We start from the raw sequence: 9,604 nt of genomic DNA, 5'->3' as shown, positions 1-9,604 counted from the left end.
TGTGTCAACACACACATGGCCCTGGCCTTAAACAAACCCTGACCAGCGCTATTGTACATTCTCCCCTTGTAGAACTAGCTACAGGAAGTCAGGACAGACAACTCTAGAAACGGCGAGAGTCAGCCCACAGAATAACATACATTTCACAAAATGTATTTTACTTGGTTTATTTTTAGGGAGTTGCTAATGGTTAAAGGAAAAAGGAGCTTATGGGGCCGATTGATATTTGTGTTCATTCTCCATTTTCCATTTTCTTTTTAACTTGTTCTTAAATAATTTTTGGAAACACTCATTTCCCTTTCGCTCAATGGGTCTTTATTGCTAACATAAATTGCGAGTGCAGGCTTTTTCTCCAAGATCAGGCCTCTCTGGTCAAGGAGTTTAGGTGGATATTATTCTAACTGCTGGACATTATTTATCTTTAATTTGGACATTCTCTCGTTTCCCCTTTAGTATGTTTTTTTTCCACCCCGCCTGTTGTTTTGTGTCATAACAAACTACCGTGCCCTAACCCAGTGGTTCTCAACCAGGGGTACTAGGACCTCTGGGGGTACTTGGCCTATCCACAGGGGGTACTTGAGAAGACTCATGTTTCCATAGGGTTGCTGGTCAAATGCACGTGAGGGGGTACTTCAGGGCTACTCCGGGCAGAGCAAAATTTATTTGGTGATACAGCAACCAAACAAAAATGGGAACCATTGCCCCAACCTATATTCCCTCATCTATTTTCATATGCTCTACTTGGAGTGAGATTGTGTGTGTGTGTGTGTGTGTGTGTGTGTGTGTGTGTGTGTGTGTGTGTGTGTGTGTGTGTGTCTTTTCACTCCACAGTGATTCTCTGCCTGATTTTCAGTGGAGCAGCGATGCACAACGCCTGGCTAGTTATTTCCTCTCCTGGTCATGGGGTGTTAGGCTATTTTATTTCACAAGGCATGTCTGTCGGGGTGGTATGACGACAGTGGCTTGGAGGGTCACTGGGAGCTGAGGTAGGTCTGTGCGTCTGTGGACCCATTACGGCTCCCCCTGTCCTGTCCTGAGACTACGTAGTGTAAGTGAGTCACATCTGCCATACCCTTTATGGGGCCGGTGCCACGGTGGAGCTGAGACCAGAGAGCCAGGTGATGATAGCCGCCTGCTGCCCCCTGACACTCCACAATATTCACGGTAGCTGCAGCCACTGCCAGCTCTCTGTTTCCACCACTCGGCCTGATGGCATGTAAAGGTTCTGGAGTTAGCGAGCTCCTCCTGGAACCGCCGCAGGCTTGGCTCAAGGCCCTGCCGGGATCATAGCGTCACACAGCCCGGTGAGTAATGGGCCTGGCTGGGTCTAGGGACACACACGCACAGATGCACGTAGACAGCACTTATGCACGCATGCATGCACTGAGGCACACACTCTCTCTCTCTCTCTCACACACACACACACACACACACACACCCACACGTACGCACAAGAGTACACACACACAGGGAAGGGCTCTGTCTGTCCCTCTTGTCTGTCCCTCTCTGCCAATGGCGACACAGGGGGATGCTGCAGGCAGGCCAGGACACAGGCCACAACAGTTCTAGAATACGACTTGCTCTCAGGATAAATTACATAATGTAGCTACCAAAGACAGCCTGCGACCCATCTAAACAGCCTGCAGCAGAGAACTGACTGAGAATTACATCACACATGAGTCACTGCGGCGAGAGGGCACCGGGAGCAGACATGATGTACTATCTATCTACAGTGCCTTCAGAAAGTATTCACACCCGTGACTTTTTCCAAATGTTGCTATATTACAGACTGAATTTAAAATGTATTAAATTAGGATTTATTTTTGTGACCAGCTTACACACAATACCCAATAACGTCAAAGTGGAATTATTTTTTCAAAATGTTTACTAACTAATTAAAAATGAAACGTTGAAATGTCTTGAGTCAATAAGTATTTAACCCCTTTGTGATGGCAAGCCTAAATAAGTTCAGGAGTACAAATGTGCTTAACAAGTCACTTGATAAGTTGCATTATCGGTAAGGTCCCTTAGCCAAACAGTGGATTTTAAGCACAGATTCAACCACAAAGACTATGGAGATTTTCCAATTCCTTCGCAAATAAGGTCACCGATTGGTAGATGGGTAAAAAAAAGCAGACATTGAATATCCCTTTGAGCATGGAGAAGTTATTAATTACACTTTCGATGGTGTATCAAAACACCCAGTCACTACAAAGATACAGGCATCCTTCCTAACTCAGTTGCAGGAGAGGAAGGAAACTGCTCAGGGATTTCACCATGAGACCAATGGTGACTTTAAAACAGTTACAGTTTAATGGCTGTGATAGCAGAAAACTCGGGATGGATCAACAACGTTGTAGTTACTCCACAATACTAACCTAAATGACAGAGTGAAAAGAAGGAAGCCTGCTAAATAAAAATATTCCAAAACATGCATCCTGTTTACAACAAGGCAATAATGTAGTACTGAAAAAAAATGAGGCAAAGCAATTAACTTTTTGTCCTGAATACAAAGTGTTATGTTTGAGGCAACTCCAATAAAACACATTGCTGAGCACCACTCTCCATATTTTCAAGCATAGTGGTGGCTGCATCGTGTTATGGGTATGCTTCTAATCGTAAAGGACAGGAAAGTTTTTCAGTAAAAAAATGTATGGAATGGAACTAAGCACAGGCAAAATCCTAAAGGAAAACCTGCTTCAGTCTACTTTCCACAAGACACTGGGAGATGATTCACCTTTCAGCAGGACAATAACCTTAAATACAAGGCCAAATCTACACTGGAGTTGCTTACCAAGAAGACAGTGAATGTTCTTTACAATTTTGACTTAAATCTACTTGAAAATCTATGGCAATACCTGAAAATGGTTGTCAAGCCATGATCAACAACCAATTTGACAGAGCTTGAAGAATTTTGAAAATAATAATGGGCAAATATTGTACAATCCAGGTGTGGAAAGCTCTTAGAGACTTAACCAGAAAAATTCACAGCTGTAATCACTGCCAAAGGTGCTTTTACAAATTAATGAATACTTATGTAAATTAGATATGAGATATTTCTGTGTTTTCAATCAACTTGAAAACATTTCTAAAAACATGTTTTCACTTTGTTGTTATGGGGTATTGTGCGTAGATGAGTGAGAAAAACATACATTTATTCAATTTTGAATTCAGGCTGTAACACAACAAAACGTGGAATAAGTAAAGGGGTATGAATAATTTCTGGAGGCACTGTACATGCAATGATAAGGACTCAGCTGGACTTCGAAAGAGTAAAGATAAACATTTTCTCTTCAGGTTACTTCCTGGCCCCGGTTCTAAGTTTGGTCCTGGCAAGAACCAAGCACATCTCACCCAGCCCAACATGTGGCTGGGGGCCATTTCCTGAAGTCTTTAACCTTTCTGTCTCTCTGCCGGAGATGAAGATCTGTGAGGCCCGGCTGCTGACACATCAAACCACAGAGAGAGAGAGAGAGAGACAGAGACAGAGCAAAAGAAAAGAACTGCATGGCTGACAATGCTCTTGAGCAGTGATTGTTGAATAAAATCCTGGTGAATGCTGAACTAGGGTACTGCTCCCTGGTCGCCCAGCACAGGAAGCTACCCTTTTGTGTTGAGCTTTTTAACAAAGAAACTAAATGCTGACCACACACCACAGACCCCGGCACACAGCGCAGGCACTTTTATTGGTGACCTTCAGATTGGTTGGTTGGCTCTCTGATACTAAAGTTTAGTTAAAAAAAAACCTCTCTTATCTTCCATTTTAAGGGATCTTTGAAAATGGCCTCTCCTCCTTGTGTGTTGACTCTGTTTGCTTTGTCCAGGGGTTCTCAACAGAAGTAATCTTTTCAGCTTCGCAGAGCGATAAACCATGACTGGGCAAAGAGAGAGAGGACTCAGAACTACTTGCAGATGTCAACAAAACTGCACTTCCCATGTCTATACCACTGTTGTTTTTCTCTATGGGGTTGCTTCCTCTTATTTCTTTGAAAGGTCCAATGCAGTTTTTACCTCAATATCAAATCATTTCTGGGTATAAATGAAGTACCTTACTGTGATTGTTTTCAATTACAATGGTCAAAAAGAAACAAAAATAGCTTCTTAGCAAAGAGCAATTTCTCAAGCAAGAATTTTGCTAGGACTGTCTGGGAGTGGTCGGATGGGGAGGGGAAAACTGACAATTAGCTGTTATCTTTTCAAAGAGCTCTTACACTATCATCATTTTCACAATTATTCCAACATGATATTGTGGAAATATATATAAAACACTGGAAATTCTAGTTTTTGACTGCACTGTGCCTTCAACAGCTACAGCATTAAATGTATCATGAATCAATGTGTTTTTCTCATGTAATCAGAGTAAACTCAGTCTGAAAATATGATTTACATTATATTAGGTTGTTCCATTACTACCATGTTCCAAATATGACCATTCTTCACCGAAATCAATATCCCACTGATGTGAAGCTTACATAAATATTGTTTTATACTGTGATCCATTTGTGTTGGACAGCACTATCCATGTGTTCAAACTATACTTTGACTGCCACAAAACCTCTCGTCTGTATGGTTTTGTCATTACATGCCCCATTGACTGAGCTTTCTGACCACAGCCCTCTAGTAGCGGTGCGTGGGTAAAATCAATGGGGAAGCCGAGCCAGTGGAAAAGCCATATTACAACCGGTGTTGTGATAATTGCATTGTTTTCTCTATAACCCGTTTGTACATTTGCCACCATGATATATACAGTGCCTTCAGAGAGTATACATACCCCTTGACTTATTCCACATTCTGTTGTGTTACTGCCTGAATTCAAAATGGATTAAATAGATTTTGTTTCTCACCCGTCTACACACAATTCCCAATAAAGACAATGTGACAAAATTAATTACAGAAATACAGTATTTAATTTACATAAATATTCACACCCCTGAGTCAATACATGTTAGAATCACCTTGGTCAGCCATTCAAATCAAATAAAACTTTATTTGTCACATGCGCCGAGTACAACAAGTGTAGACAGTGAAATGCTTACTTTACAAGCCCTTAACAAACAGTGCAGTTCAAGAAGAGTTAAGAAAATATTTACCAAATAAACTAAAGTAAAAATAATAAAGAGTAAGACAATAAAACAGCAATAACGATGTCAGGATGAAACAGAGGTCACCAAGCGCAACATAGCTTCAGCATGTAAATCAGCTGGAAAGATGTGTTGGCATCGAGTAATTGTCTTTGGCCCCCTCCCAGTTAGGAGGAGTGATGAGCTCTACAGCAGAGTCTCACAACTCAATCGCTGGTTGAAAACTGTATATGGCCTCCTGGGCCATATACAGCATTCCTCCACTGAGTTCGCCGAATTCCTATCGGACCTTGTAGTCATAGCAATAATATTCTAATTTTGGTGACTTTAATATTCACATGGAAAAGTCCACAGACCCACACCAAAAGTCTTTCGGAGCCATCTTCGACTCAGTGGTGTTTGTCCAACATGTTTCCGGACCTACTCACTGCCACAGTCATACTCCGCACCGAATTTTGTCCCATGGAATAAATATTGTGGATCTTAATATTTTCCCTAATAATCCTGGACTATCGGACCACCATTTTATTAAGTTTACAATCGCAACAAATAATCTTTTCAGACCCCAAACAAGGATCATCAAAAGTCGTGCTATAAATTCTCAGACAACCACAAAGATTCCACGATGCCCTTCCAGACTCCCTCTGCCTACCCAAGGACGGCAAAGGACAAAAATCAGTTAACCACCTAACTGAGGAACTCAATTTAATCTTGCGCAATACCGTAGATGCAGTCGCACCCCTAAAAAGTAAAAACATTTGTCATAAGAAACTAGCTCCCTGGTAAACAGAAAATACCCGAGCTCTGAAGCAAGCTTCCAGAAAATTGGAACGGAAATGGCACCACACCAAACTGGAAGTCTTCCGACTAGCAGTATCGAAGAGCCCTCACTGCTGCTCGATCATCCTATTTTTCCAACTTAATTGAGGAAAATAAGAACAATCCAACATTTATTTTTGATACTGTCGCAAAGCTAACTAAAAAGCAGAATTCCCCAAGAGAGGATGGCTTTCACTTCAGCAGTAATAAATTCATGAACTTCTTTGAGGAAAAGATCATGATCATTAGAAAGCAAATTATGGACTCCTCTTTAAATCTGCATATTCCTCCAAAGCTCAGTTGTCCTGAGTCTGCACAACTCTGCCAGGACCTAGGATCAAGGGAGACACTCAAGTGTTTTAGTACTATATCTCTTGACACAATGATGAAAATAGTCTTGGCCTCTAAACCTTCAAGCTGCATAATGGACCCTATTCCTACTAAACTACTGAAAGAGCTGCTTCCTCCTATGTTGAACATAATAAACGGCTCTCTATCCACCGGATGTGTACCAAACTCACTAAAAGTGGCAGTAATAAAGCCTCTCATGAAAATGCCAAACCTTGACCCAGAAAATATAAAAAAACTATCATCCTATATCGAATCTCCCATTCCTCTCAAAAAAATTGAAAAAGCTGTTGCGCAGCAACTCACTGCCTTCCTGAAGACAAACAATGTAAGCAAAATGTTTCAGTCTGGTTTTAGACCCCATCATAGCACTGAGACTGCACTTGTGAAGGTGGTAAATGACCTTTTAATGGCGTTAGACTGAAGCTCTGCATCTGTCCTCGTGCTCCTAGACCTTAGTGCTGCTTTTGATACCATCGATCACCACATTCTTTTGGAGAGATTGGAAACCCAAATTGGTCTACACGGACAAGTTCTGGCCTGGTTTAGATCTTATCTGTCGGAAAGATATCAGTTTGTCTCTGTGGATGGTTTGTCCTCTGACTAATCAACTGTACATTTCGGTGTTCCTCAAGGTTCCGTTTTAAGACCACTGTTGTCGACCACTATTTTACCTCGTGGGGATGTAATATGAAAACGTAATGTTAACTTGCCCTGCTATGCGGATGACACACAGCTGTACATTTCAATGAAACATGGTGAAGCCCCAATATTGCCCTCACTGGAAGCCTGTGTTTCAGACATAAGGAAGTGGATGGCTGCAAACGTTCTACATTTAAACTTGGACAAAACAGAGATGCTTGTTCAGGGTCCCAAGAAACAAAGAGATCTTCTGTTGAACCTGAAGTAATCTTGATGGTTTTATAGTCGTCTCAAATAAAACTGTGAAAGACCTCAGTGTTATTCAGGACCCTGATCTCTCTTTTGACGAACATATCAATACTGTTTCAAGGACAGCTTTTGTCCATCTACATAACATTGCAAAAATCTGAAATGTTCTGTCCAAAAATTAATCCATGCTTTTGTCACTTCTAGATTAGACTACTGCAATGCTCTACTTTCCGGCTACCCGGCTAAAGCACTAAATAAACTTCCGTTAGTGCTAAATACGGCTGCTAGAATCCTGACTAGAACCAAACAATTTGATCATATTACTCCAGTGCTAGCCTCCCTACACTGGCTTCCTGTTAAGGCAAGGGCTGATTACAAGGTTTTACTGCTAACCTACAAAGCATTACATGGGCTTGCTCCTAGCTATCTTTCCGATTCGGTCCTGCCGTACATACCCACACGTACGCTACGATCACAAGACGCAGGCCTCCTAATTGTCCCTAGAATTTCTAAGCAAAAAGCTGGAGGCAGGGCTTTCTCCTATAGAGCTCCATTTTTATGGAATGGTCTGCCTACCCATGTGAGAGACGCAGACTCGGTCTCAACTTTTAAGTCTGTATTGAAGACTCATCTCTTCAGTAGGTCCTATGATTGAGTGTAGTCTGGCCCAGGAGTGTGAAGGTGAACGGAAAGGCACTGGAGCAATGAACCGCCCTTGCTGTCTCTGCCTGGCCGGTTCCCCTCTCTCCACTGGGATTCCTCTGCCTCTAACCCTACTACAGGGGCTGAGTCACTGGCTTACTGGTGCTCTTCCATGCCGTCTTTAGGGGTGCGTCACTTGAGTGGGTTGAGTCACTGACGTGATCTTCCTGTCTGGTTTGGCGCCCCCCCTTGGATTGTGCCGTGGTGGAGATCTTTGTGGGCTATACTTGGCCTTGTCTCAGGATGGTAAGTTGGTGGTTGAAGATATCCCTCTAGTGGTGTGCGGGCTGTGCTTTGGCAAAGTGGGTGGGGTTATATCCTTCCCGTTTGGCCCTGTCCGGGGGTGTCATCGGATGGGGCCACAGTGTCTCCTGACCCCTCCTGTCACAGCCTCCAATATTTATGTTGCAGTAGTTTATGTGTCGGGGGGCTAGGGTTAGTCTGTTATATCTGGAGTATTTATCCTGTCTTATCCGGTGTCCTGTGTGAATTTAAGTATGCTCTCTCTAATTCTCTCTTTCTCTCTTTCTTTCTTTCTCTCTCTTGGAGGACCTGAGCCCTATGACCATGCCTCAGGACTACCTGGCATGATGACTTCTTGCTGTCCCCAGTCCACCTGGCTGTACTGCTGCTCCAGTTTCAACTGTTCAGCCTGTGGCTATGGAACCCTGACCTGTTAACCGGACATGCTACCTGTCCCAGACCTGCTGTTTTCAACTCTCTAGAGACAGCAGGAGTGGTAGAGATACTCTCAATGATCGGCTATGAAAAGCCAACTGACATTTACTCCTGAGGTGCTGACTTGCTGCACCCTCGACAACTACTGTGATTATTATTATTTGACCATGCTGGTCATTTATGAACATTTGAACATCTTGGCCATGTTCTGTTATAATCTCCACCTGGCACAGCCAGAAGAGGACTGGCCACCCCTCATAGCCTGGTTCCTCTCTAGGTTTATTCCTAGGTTTTGCCCTTTCTAGGGAGCTTTTCCTAGCCACCATGCTTCTACACCTGCATTGCTTGCTGTTTGGGGTTTTAGGCTGGGTTTCTGTACAGCACTTTGATATAAATACAAATACATTTGATTTGATTTGATTTGGGTACTGGTACTGAGTCTGTGTGTGGCGGTACAGGTTAGAGGTAATTTGTACATGTAGGTAGGGGTGAAGTGATTATGCATAGATAATAAACAGTGAGTTGCAGCAGTGTACAAAACAAATGGATGGGTGAGTGTCAATGTAAATAGTCCGGTGGCCATTTGATTAATTGTTCAGCAGTCTTATGGCTTGGGGGTAGAAGTTGTTTAGGAGCCTTTTGGTCCTATTCGCTTGTGGTAGGTATGGATGGCTACTACGATTTCCTATTTCTATCATGTTCAATATTAGCCACTATGAGTATCAACCTTCAGTAGGCCTAATAACAACACTTATTCAACTGCCAATTTACTGTTAGTTACCTTCAGTTTGTATAGCCTACATTATCATTCAATTTAAATCCATTGTTTAGTTCACCTTAATTTACTTCCTCTGTAAACGCCACCACGGTCGTGTGGTTGTTGCTGAGGATCATTATAAACAGTTGACACTATAAAAAATACATGAATTAAATCATTATGGAGCAGAGCGCAGACCAAGTCGTAACAGTTTAAACCCAACTCATGGCGCAACACTTAGCTGTGTCATCACACAGTTCCATAGTTAGTTCAGGCAATAGAGGAGGGTATAGCCTACTTTTGCACGCTGTTCTACCTATTTTAATTC

Source organism: Oncorhynchus clarkii, chromosome 5 (assembly GCF_045791955.1).
Source record: "Oncorhynchus clarkii lewisi isolate Uvic-CL-2024 chromosome 5, UVic_Ocla_1.0, whole genome shotgun sequence".
NCBI lineage: Eukaryota > Metazoa > Chordata > Actinopteri > Salmoniformes > Salmonidae > Oncorhynchus > Oncorhynchus clarkii.
This window is presented reverse-complemented; position numbering follows the sequence as displayed.